The sequence below is a fragment of the Xenopus laevis genome, chromosome 8S, assembly GCF_017654675.1.
Source record: "Xenopus laevis strain J_2021 chromosome 8S, Xenopus_laevis_v10.1, whole genome shotgun sequence".
Taxonomy (NCBI): domain Eukaryota; kingdom Metazoa; phylum Chordata; class Amphibia; order Anura; family Pipidae; genus Xenopus; species Xenopus laevis.
In genome coordinates this window covers 13,762,237-13,773,419 of record NC_054386.1, presented here as the reverse complement: position 1 = coordinate 13,773,419, position 11,183 = coordinate 13,762,237, and positions in this window count along the sequence as shown.

Here is an 11,183-nt window from a genome sequence, read left to right as displayed (position 1 = left end):
TTTTTCCTACATTGCTTATTTATATAAATTTAACGTTGACCGAAATGTTTCGTTGAAATGCAGCTTTGTCACAGCTTCAACCACAATAATTATAAAGAACGTCCACAACTCTCAACCAAAGTATATCTGGCATGTGTTTGCTAGCTCAGAACTAAAAATTCAATTATTTCCTGTGGGAGGGTGAAGAAATGTTATTTAGCATAATGAATACAATTTCATCAGTAGTTTGTTACTCGTCAATAACTTTGTCAAAGTTATTGAAATGCTATTAAAATAGTTCCATTGCTACATCGACAGCTACACGACTTACCTTAGCTGACCATTCTGGCATCAACAGAAAACAGCGAAAAGGGTCAAATGAATAAATGGGAGGTAACAAAACTTCTACCAAGTAAGAAACATAATACAAGCCATGGCTTTGTGGAACGTTTCCAGTAGTGGTAAAAATGCACTCTAATATGAATGAGAGATTGCAACATTCTGAAATGAGTAAGCAGAAGTTTCCACCTGAAAATCTAGCACCATTCCATTTATGAATAAAGAAATCGTTCAAACTTCTTCATTTCCAAACACTTAGTAAGTCATGTTCAACTTCAAAAGCGTTCAGGAAGCACTTACGAAAGTGAAAGAAGAGTGCAAAGGGAAATTGCTGTTTACCCTCTTTTGCGAAAAAACAGACCATATATTTAAAAAAAATGAAGAAAGATTGGATATGCTTGTGAACATTACAAAATGTCCTTTCATATTGGGAAATATGTATGTTATATGTAATTTTGTTACATGGAATATTAGATACAGTAGATAGATATACACATGTACTCGCATATATACTGAATTACTTATGAGACAGGGGACCAGGGAATGTGCATTGATTAATTGGCCAAATCAGCTGCACTTCCATTTTATTTAAACACATTTTAACTTAGCCTTGGAGTGCACTCACAACCCCACTTTTTTGTATTTTGAACAGTAGATATATAGTTATATATTAAAAATATTGAATGGATTGGGTATTTTTATTGCACAATACAGCAATGACTCTCCCTTGTCCATTCAATAAGGCTAATGGCACATGGAGTGGTTTTACTATTGCTGTGCTCAGGTGGATACCAAGGAAGGACAAATGCCTTTGTCCAACTGTCAGAGGTGATTAAAGCACTAGTGATAAATGGGCCAACACTAAGGGCGTTATTTACTAAGCTCCGAATACCCGAAATTCCTCGAAATCCAAAAAATTTTTTGTGTTATAATAGGCTTTAAAAAAATCACGAATATTTCTTAATTTATTAAACCCCGAGGGCTAAAAATCCCAAATATAAAAACACGTCATCTCAAACCTGTCGAGGTTGCATAAAAGTTGATGAGAACAGTCCCATTGATTTTTGGCTGCGTTGGGGGTTTCGGGCAATTTCACAATGTTTTCAGAGCTTTCGGGTGAAAACTCTGAAAAATTCGGGGAAAATTCACGAAAAAATCGTGAAAATATGAGCTTTTCCCGCAAACGTAATTTTCTGGAAAATGTAATAATAAATAAGCGTCAAAAACCTGAGCGGGTTAGATCGGAGTTTGTAGCAGCCGATATTGAGATAAATTCGGACCTTGATAAATTACCCCCTAAAGGGGGTTCTTTTTCTTAGGATAAGCCCAGGTCTGGTCCTGGCAATTTAGGTACACACTGACCCAAACAGTCCACATTGAGGCCCAAACCAACTTACAGCAGCCCCTCTGGAATTTGTCAGAACCCACAGATTATCGGTCCAAGCCTGCCTGGAGGCACAAATCTGAACACAGTCATGCTCTTGTATATTGATACTCTGGTTCTATTCGTTTTAGGGACAGATTATGTCTACGCACAAAACTAGGCATAACCAATGCAACTTTTTCTGCATTCTTAACATCTTATTACCAGAGTGCTGCAAGACACCCCAAAACCCATATCAGTCTACACACAAGCTATTGCACAAGCTATTGCATAGCATACTTTTGTTTTTTGTGTTATGCGCACTATTCTACCTACTGGTTAGAGTAGTGGTGTTGTGCCCCCTTTCCTTTTTTTTTGGTGATTGGCACAAAGTCTGTGTTCATCTTCTTCCTTCTCCTTTATATTAGTGTATGTTGTAATGTTCATATTCTCTGAAAAAGGGAAATATTGCAACATTTGCTGAGGTTCCTTGAGATACGGAAGCTTGTTTATTATAGGATGAGCACTGCATAGCATAGCTGTGCCTTCTTACAAATCTGACACAGCTTGATAACTTGCCTGCAGATTGCACAGAGTGCCACAGGAATTTCAGTTATTACTAGTTGCTTACAGTATGCAACTACAGGTTTCTGGCTTTGCCCTGTGGTAGCTTCACCACTGTCTGCTTCTAGGGAAAAAATGTTTTTATTTGAAAGCTTTATTTGTGCACTGCGGAAGAGTTTTCTCTTGCTTTATATAGTTGAGCCACGGTGCAACATGGTAATACAATGTGAGTTTATCAAGTTAACAAAGGCATGAAAATACATAAAAAATAAATGCTTTGACAAGACAATATAATTTAATATACATTAGTCATAGATATGAAATGCTCATACAATAGAAAAACTGCATTGCTACAAAGCTTTTACTTTAATAATGTAAAGGAGAAAATAGTTAGTAGATTCCCCTGTTGCAGCTTTAACATTTATTTGAAATGACCCCAGTCATCTTATCACTGTTGAATCTCCCTCCTCATTCTGTCTCTGCTAATAACAAGGGATTTTTTTTTGCTATGGGAACAGTTTAAGCCCTAGGCATGATCCTGGGTGTTCTCATGGTTTAAATGCCATTTGTGGAAGTTAAAAATCTAGAGGATACAATTAGAGTGTGATAAGGTAATCAGTTAGTTGCTGATGATCCTGATGTCATTTTCACCAAAACTTGCCTTAGGGAATATAGAATGTGTTTAAGCATTTAACTAAAGCCATGGTGCAGAAAGAAATCTCCCAGTATTAACATGTAACATGTTTCAGATGCCAAAGACAAGTACAAGGGAAAAGGTTTATTTTCCAGATTAACCACTGTAAATGGAGGAAAGACAAGAATGCAACTTTCACTGAGCAAGGTGCTGATTATCCTTTGGAGCACATTCTTTATGAGAGTAGGCATTCCTCCAGAAACAACAATAGGAGAAACAATATTGCAGATTCCTTGGCAGTTGGTCACTTGACTATAGTAAATAAATATATGGATAAGTTTACCACCCCATCTATCCTCTATACCAGTGGTCTCCAACATGTTGCTCCTAGTGGCCTTCAAGCAGGTGCTTACCGTATATACTCGAGTATAAGCCGTCCCGAGTATAAGCCGAGGTACCTAATTTTACCTCCAAAAACTGGAAAAGCTTATTGACTCGAGTATATGCCTAGGGTAAGAAATGCAGCAGCTTCTGGTAAGTTTCAATCAAAAAATTGAGGGTTTCTGCTCCCATTGGAGGTGCCGGCGTCTCGTTTTTGGATGCCGGCGACCATTCTTGGACGCCGGCGAATATTCTTGGAGACTATTCTTGGACGGCGGCAACTATTCTTAGGCGCTGGCAAATATTCTTAGGCGCCAGCGACCGTTTTTGCGCTTTACCCGAGTATAAGCCGAGGTAGAGTTTTTCAGCATATTTTGGGGGCTGAAAAATTCGGCTTATACTCAAGTATATACAGTATTTTTGAATTCCTGGCTTAAAGGCAAGCTTTAGTTGCATAAAAAACCATGTATACTGCCAAACAGAGCCTCCTGTTTGCTACATGTCCACATAGGGGCTACCAATACACAATCACAGCCCTTATTGGCTGTGGAAGCCCTGGAAAATTTTTGCATGCTTGTGTTGCTCTCCAACATTATTTTATACTTGAGTGTGGCTCATGGGTAAAAAAGGTCAGGGACCCCTGCTCTATACTAATTGTTATCATGACTGTAATGCTTTACTATTTTGTACAACTGCTGAAATGTATACCATACCTTTGTTTGGCTATGTTATGTGTTTACTTATGTTTAAAATAAATAAAAATACAGTTCAAAAAATAAAATTAGGGTTAACAATAAAGACCTATTTTATAAAATACTAAACTGAAAGGAGTTTGTATCAATAAGGCACCTACTCCTCAGTTAACAAACATCCTTCAGTGCATTTCGGTCACAATTAGTAGCTGTTCATTAGCACCAGAGATCACAACACTAATATTAACTTTTTTTCTTTTTGAGAAGGCAGTGCCCTGTTCAAGATAAACATTTCTTATTCCATTCTGCAGAAAACACGTTGCTCTTAAAGGAATAGTTCAGTGTGAAAATAAAAACTGGGTAAATAGATAGGCTGTGCAAAATAAAAAATGTTTCTAATATAGTTAGTTAACCAAAAATGTAATGTATAAAGGCTGGAGTGAACAGATGTCTAATAAAACAGTCAGAATCCAACTTCCTGCTTTTCAGCTCTATAACTCTGAGTTAGTCAGCGACTTGAAGGGGGGCCACATGGTACATTTCTGTTCAGTGAGTTTGCAATTGATCCTCAGCATTCAGCTCAGATTCAAAAGCAACAGATATGACCCATGTGGCCCCCCCTCAAGTCTCTGATTGGTTACTGCCTGGTAACCAGGGCAACCAGTCAGTGTAAACCAAGAGAGCTGAAAAGCAGGAAGTAGTGTTCAGACTGACATGTTATACATCAAATCACTCTAGCCTTTATACATTACATTTTTGGCTAACTAACTATATTAGAAACATTTTTTATTTTGCACAGCCTATCTATTTACCCAGTTTTTATTTTTACACTGAACAATTCCTTTAAAAGTGATATAAAGGGCAACATATATATGTCCTTGTTCCTTTTTGTGCCCTTTTTAAATGATCAGTTCATAAAACCAGGTTTTGACAACGATTATGAAATTTTTTATAGACCTATTTGTCTGTTATAACCCATAAAGTAACTGCACCAGCTTAATATCTGTAGTGCAAGGAGGATGCTGTGTAGCATCAATATAATGTGACCTTTTAAAATGCAAGATAACCACATGCCCTTAGTGAACCCAGAGAAATATTTATTTACACCTGAATCAGTCATATGTGATCTGAGATAATTTGTCAGATTTGATGTCTTTTTCCCTCCTCAAATCTCAATGTTTTGCTATTAGCTATTTTGTCTGGTATTAATTACATTTACATTTGTTTTAAGAACAACCTAAGGGTTAGTTCACACAAGGAGATTCGTGGAGATTTAATTGCCTCGTCTTCTGAGTGACAATCTCCCCGAAGTGCCTCAGCTTGTTTTCCCATAGGCTATAATGAAAAGTCGCCTATGCTAAAACACACGCGGCGATGTGTTTTCCTAAGTCGTCCGAAGTTGCTGTTTAACTTTACAAAGCATAGGTCCTGGAAATAAAAAATGAAAAAGTACAACTGATAATTGCTTTTCCTAACTTGCTGAAAATGCACATATGCAATATCAGGCATCTTTAAAGGGAAAAACTTATTTTAATAATAGATTTTATCTTCAATTTTAGACCCCCTTGGCTTTATTGCTGACCTTCTAGATCAGTAGTCCCCAACCACCGGGCCTTTGACCGTTGGCAGGCCACGGGCTGTGCTGAACTGGGCCGCCTCTGGTCCTAGCTGCAGTCTTTAATAGCTGCAAAAACAATGAAAAGGGCTCTAATTACCTGAAATCCCAGCTTCTTGATGCGCCATTGCCATGACAACAGCTGTGTGACGCCCAGAAAGCTTTCTACTGATCACGATAAGGACCAAAATTCTGTTCAGTTTTTTGGTATGCCTGATTGCGATTGCTCTATCTGCTTGCGTGAGATGCCTGAAATGCACCCACGCATCTACATCTTCCCACCACACCTAGTCCTCATAAAAATTGCTTGAAACTGGTCCGTGGTGCAAAAAAGGTTTCTGTGCTAGATGTCTTCTGCACTATATTTGTATATTTTACATTAATTCAGGTTCTTTAGGTGTCCATTTTTAAACTGTTTTACATATTTTATAGCTTATCTTTACCCTTTTTTGGCCCTTACAGAATAAAGGGAAAAAAGGCACATGGTAAGTAATGGACCATAAGGCTGTTATTTAGGTATCATAGTGGCATGATCAATGTGTCTAATCTGCTTCACCTTTAGATATGTTACATCTTATACTTTCACAAACAAGCATTTCATATTGTATTGTGTTTCTTTAATTTAGTGAAAGCACTTCCACCAGAAAAGAAGGCTCATTGGTTGAGCTAATATCAGTCAAACATAATAATGGAATACTTTAAGTAGCAATACAAGAAGCAAATGTCATTGTACAACCACAAATGGAATTTGTAATTTTCCATTTTCCTGAATATTTCCACCAATTGGCTGATTGTTCCGTCTTAAATAAAAACAAGTTCCAGTGGTCTTGGATGCCATATGGAGATGGTCCTCTCCTATTAATCCACTAAAGTACATGTACATCAATGCAGACCTGCTTTTAATTATCATATTGGAATGTTCTTTTAACTTGTGGCTTTCTCCTTTTAAACACGGACACTGTTACCCAATACAAATACAGAATGTTGTTTTTTGCACTTTCATTAAAATAACATTAAAAAATAATATTTGTGTTATTTTTCTCAACATATGTAGGGTAAATGCAAAAAATAAAAATACTACCTGCAGTAGGTATTGTATAAATAACTGTAGGAATACAGAATTAAATACTAATGCCAGCCAGAGCCAATTTATTAGGGGGAACTATTTGAGATTGGGATGTTGGACTGATTTAGGAAAAGTATAGCTAAAAATCATGATTAAGACTTTTTCTCCACTACTTTTTGAGATCTATCAGATTGCAGTCATAAAATATAAAAAAAACTTTTGAGATGCCATAGAAGTCATTGGGAATTGTATTCTCAAAATTCAAGAATTTTTTTTTTTTTATTTTGTAACAAGCTTTTTATCACTGTGTTTTTCATTGTGATCTTGTTTTGACATAATGATGTATATTTTTGTTAATAAATGTCACCTGATTTGACTATTCAATTCTGCTAAATAAAGCATGTAAGAATGCTGCATTTTAGTATAGGGAGCAATATGTAGCTCGGCCGAAAATAACCTGTAGGTGAGTTCCGAGTTTAAAGCAAGTGACTGCTTTCAAAATACATTGCAATCAATACATCACTTGTTAAACCCATAGCCTGTAGACCAAATAGAATGTTGCTTTTCGTCCTAGCAAATGATACATTTTATTCGTTTGTAGGGCTCTGTTGGTGGCTCTGATTACATTTGTGATCTGATCTGATTAATGGCAAGGATGAAATGTGGCTGAAAATTAACCTGTTTAACTGTAGCCGTACGTTTGCTATATCAGAGCAATCATGGCTCACTTGGGTACTCCAGTTGCTGCTGAGCTAATATGCAGAGCTTTTTTCGACAGCCCTTTCTTCAACACTCACTACAATCTTATTGAACAATGGCAACCATTTTATGCATGTTTGTGAATGCTGCATGTGTTGCATGCCATTCAGTAACTGACCTCACTGTAGAGAGAGACATGAGAAGCCTTTTAACTGCTGGATGATTAAGCATGCAATGTCTTACTGTGTCTACTCCAAGCTGGCCTTGCCCTTTTAACAAGAGAGATACAGGTGTTCCCTTCTTGAAATTCCTTCAGAGTGCCCTTGCTATAGGTTTGGTGCCTCCTTCCTCTTATCAGTTCAGGACCATGACAGTTGACACAAGTGGCCCCCATCCAGTAGCTTATGAGCAACTCCTTGTATGTTGCTCCCAGTGGTCTCAAAGCAGATGCTTATTTTTGAATTCCTGGCTTGGTGGCAAGTTTTGGTTGCATAAAAGCCAAATTTATGGCCAAACAGAGACTCCTGTGTGTTGCCAATCCACATGAAGCATCTAAATAGTCAATCATATCCTTTATGTGGTACCCCATAGGAACTCTGTTCATGCCTGTGTTGCTCCCCAACTCTTTTTACATTTGAATGTGGCTCATGGGTAAAAAAGTTGGGGACCTCTGGTCTACACAAAGGTTTTTTCCAACAACACATAGCTGAAATTGTAATTGAACAGCACCACTCAATCTTTGTAAGATAAAAATGCCTTTATTGCAGACTTCTGGGTATCACAGCAATGTTTCAGGCCTCAAATGGCCTTTTATCACCTTGATAAAAGGCCATTTGAGGCTTGAAACGTTGCTGTGATGCCCAGAAGTCTGCAATAAAGGCATTTTTATCTTACAAAGATTGAGTGGTGCTGTTCAATTACAATTTCTTCAATACTGACCGGTGATAAGTGGCCACTGGGGAACCTGCACCACAGTTTAAAAGAAAAAAGGTGTAAGAAGTCGTGCTGACTACTCTTTCTACCCACAATACATAGCTAACAGTCTAAGCAAAGAACAATGAATAGTAGCTGCAACCTATAGCACCAGACTTCTTGCTCATTATTTATAGAATGAATGGTATCCTCCATCAAAATACTGCTATATGCCAGAGCTGGAAAATATTTTTTTCTCCCTTTTAACTTATACCTGAGTAAAAGCTGATCTACACTTGCCATAGAATGTGTAGTCAATTGCTTTACTAATCAACGTAATTTAAGACTTGCATAGCTATTATACTCAATTTAGCTCTCGGCATGATGCAAAGTATAGGGTGTAGTCTGCTTTGAACTAGTTGACATCAGTAAATAAAAATAATTTCCAGTCCTGTAATCTAACATGATATAACTTTTTTTGGTGATGATCATGATAAATATAGGAAACCAGCTGAGGAACCAGTTAACGTATAAAAACAGATAACATGTGCCTTGTTTTTAGAATTTTACTTCAATTGTCTTCCTAGATAACCCTCAACATTCCTTAATTTTGTATTAAAAGTTTTTTTTGCCATACACTGAGATGACCAATTTAGGTGTAGCTAGACGGGAGTAATTTGATAGTCCTGATGGTGCATTTATCATCACATTGGGAACATTCACAAAGTGCTAAGACATATTAAGGGGGTTATTTATCAAATTTGATCTGATTTTTTTAAATTAAAAAAAGTCTGACCAAACTAGAATCCATGATTCACGAAAAGCACAAATTAATCGGTTTGGGGAAAAAATCGTACGAAAAATCATATTGTATGATTTTTCCAGGGTTTTTCCTGCCGAATCAGGATTTTTCCCGAAAAGCCAGAATTTTTCAGATTTTTGCACAAAAAGTCAGAAATAGTGGGATTTTCAGGCTAATTCTAGCGCAGACCACAGAAACCGCCAAATAGGATAGGGACCTTTGACTTATATACAACCTTGGCAGGTCTGAGATGCCGGATTTTTGGATTCTGATGTTTTGCAGCCTCGGGGTTTAATAAATCCTGAAAAATCAAGGTTTTTTTCCACTAAAAATTCAGATTTTATAGTAAAAAAACTCAAATTTGTTGAGTTTTTGGCATTTGGTCTTTGATAAATAACCCCCTTAGACTAACACCTGTCAATTGTCAAGCTAGAGTTCAAAGTTATATGTGTTATATACAGATGTCAGTCCAGCTGTGAACGGCAACTCCAACCAACCACAAAAAAGCCATAGTCTGGTTGATACATACAGATCATTATTTCACTGGGTAAATGCCATGGATTTGTTCCAAATGCACCAGTATCTATATTATCCATATGTAAACATACTGCAGGGTCATCTTTATTATTACCCTTTACATAGCAATTGTTCTCATCATAAATAACCTCCAAAATTATGTAGGCAGAAGTCCTTTTGGGTTTACTTGCTAGAATTAGTGAGCCCTAGCTAGCCTATAGTGTGGTATAGTTTGCCTAGAACAAAACAAGGACCTATTGTATTAATACATATGTATACCTCACTCAGAAGGTTGGTTTTTTTTCTTCTAGGTGAATTTCCCTTTGAGTATAGATAGTTTTCAGTATTCTTTTTCATGTGAATTTAGATTTGGCTTTAGACCAGAGTTTGGGAAGTAGGATGAACATCTGTGGTGAGATTACTTAAAAAAAAAAGAAGAAATGAAATCCTTGCAAACACATACCAGGCTTTCTCTGGAATTTCACCTGTGTTCCTGGAAAAAAATGTTCAAAGAGGAGATGGACACTTATTCGCACAAGATTGTTATGTAATTAGAATTCTTAAGCAACTGTACTCAGATGCCTTTCTTGTTTGTTTGTTCTGTGGAAAATCTGCCTCGTGTTATATCTGAAATGTTCTGTGTTCATATCCTCCCCTTGAATATTTTGAAGGATTTTTAAAGTGTTTCCCTTGTTGCTCACTTTGTAATTTGGATTTACATTTTTTAATATATTAAACATACCTGAACTAGTTTTTCTTTCAAGATATCTCACTCCTCCTTTGTGCTCTCAATAACATTCCTATGTCTGTGGACTGATGTATAAATACGATGTATAAATAAGCTATAAGATGCTCAGTTAACACCTAGTGAAGCATCAAGCACTGTGGTTGTGATATTCTTTCAAGTTAGCACAAACTACCATGCCCTGTTTTAAAAAAAGATATGTTTTCCTCCCACACAGCAGCATGATAACCCAGTGCCAGACAAAATATGTGTTTCTAAAAGAAGGATAAGGTCTGATACCATCGAAAACAGCTGCTTGGACCTGAAATTACCTTTCTTTTTTAGGCATTCAGAGAATATTCCAATAAAAGAAACACTAATCCTAAAATTTAAAGTCTAAAAGGCTAATTTCTGTTCATAAAAGACCTGCATGCAATTCTTGATACACTTGGACCAGGATGGGCTAAATATGCTGTTGTCAGTCCCATCCATCAATGAAGGAAAGGGACAAAAATATGCATCTGAATAATTTATAATCATTTTTCATTGTTTGCCCTCAAACGGACATCAATTATGAATTCAGAAAACATATGAATGGAAGCTACTCTACTGTTTGCCTTATACATCTATATTTTCATTACAAAAAACAGTGCTACTGCTGTGCATGCGTCTATTAAGAATGCATCAGCAGAGCTCAGATAAAATACAGACAGTCATTCCAGAATTCCAACTTTAATGCACTGGTGAGAACAAAATGAGTGTCTGCTTTCGTGCTTCTTTTTCAAAGAACTAAGTAATAGCTGCCAATGGGCAAAGGAGTTTTGACCACTTCCTAAGAAGATGGTGAAAGCAAAACACTTGTGCCATGAGGCGTATTGAGATGCCAACACCAGGTCA